A 1,103-nucleotide genomic window follows, 5' to 3' on the forward strand; every position below is an offset into this window, starting at 1 on the left:
CCTATGCCTGCTCTGACCAGTGGGCATAACGCCCTCCTCTGCCCTTTCTCCAATAAAAGGTGCCGGATGCTCTGCCCTGGAAAGGTTTCAGTGATGCTCTGATGGCAGAGCTGCACCCCGGGGGGGTGGGGGGATATTTCCCTGGGCTTGGGGGGACCCAGGGGGGAGCACAGGGCCAGGGGGACCAGCGGTCCTCAGTGGGGGCTGAGCCCGGCTCTTCCCACGAGGTGGCATCCTCGGTCCTCGCTCCATCGCCCCGGAGCCCCGGCCGGCCCCGGGGGGGTCCTCGGGGGCCAGGGATGGAGCACCCACTCCGGGCAGCACCTCCCCCGTGGGGTAAGTGGGAGACAGGCTGGGGAACAGGGTGCCTGCGTGAAACGAGTGGGTTTTCTCAGGCGTTATCCCCAGCAAAGAGGCCAAACAGGAGCTTTAACAGAAAAAATCTCACCCCGCAGGGATCGGAGCCGAAGTGGCTCGTTCAAGGTCATTGCGGGGGTTTGTGGTAGAGCTGGGAATTAAATGCATATGTCTCAAGAGCCAGCCTTGTGCTTTTATCACCAGGGAAACAGCATAAACCTCACTGGTGAGAAAGGAAAGAAATATTTTTATTTTTGTTTTTCTTTTTTTCTTTAGGTAAAAAATAAGGCAACAAACCTTTCCCATACAAAACATCAGCTTTTGGTGACATTTATCAGGCGTGTGTCAGAAAACAAGGCAGAACTCTACTAAAAGTATTATCTGAGGCACCTTTGCAGCAGAAGCTCCTTGGGGGCTGATAAAAAACTTTCAGATTCTGAAGATTCAAAAGAAAAGGAAATCAGAAGACAAATCCTGTGAAAACGACGAGAACAGCAGCACTAACCAATTCTCCCTTTTTCTCCTGAAAATGTTCCTTGTGATTTTCAGGGGGAGCAGGAAACACCTCCTCAGCAGGTGGAGTTATGCTGGCTACCAGTGATTTATCTCCCTGGATGAGCTCAGGGCTGAGATCCTCCAACAAAACCTCCTGGGCTCCAGCCCGCCCCGATGGGAATTCCCATTTATCGGTGGAGGCTGGGGATGAGCTTCCAGGAGGGTGGACAGAGCTTGGTGGCTGGGGGGGG

Source organism: Merops nubicus, unplaced genomic scaffold, assembly GCF_000691845.1.
Source record: "Merops nubicus isolate BGI_N331 unplaced genomic scaffold, ASM69184v1 scaffold17083, whole genome shotgun sequence".
NCBI lineage: Eukaryota > Metazoa > Chordata > Aves > Coraciiformes > Meropidae > Merops > Merops nubicus.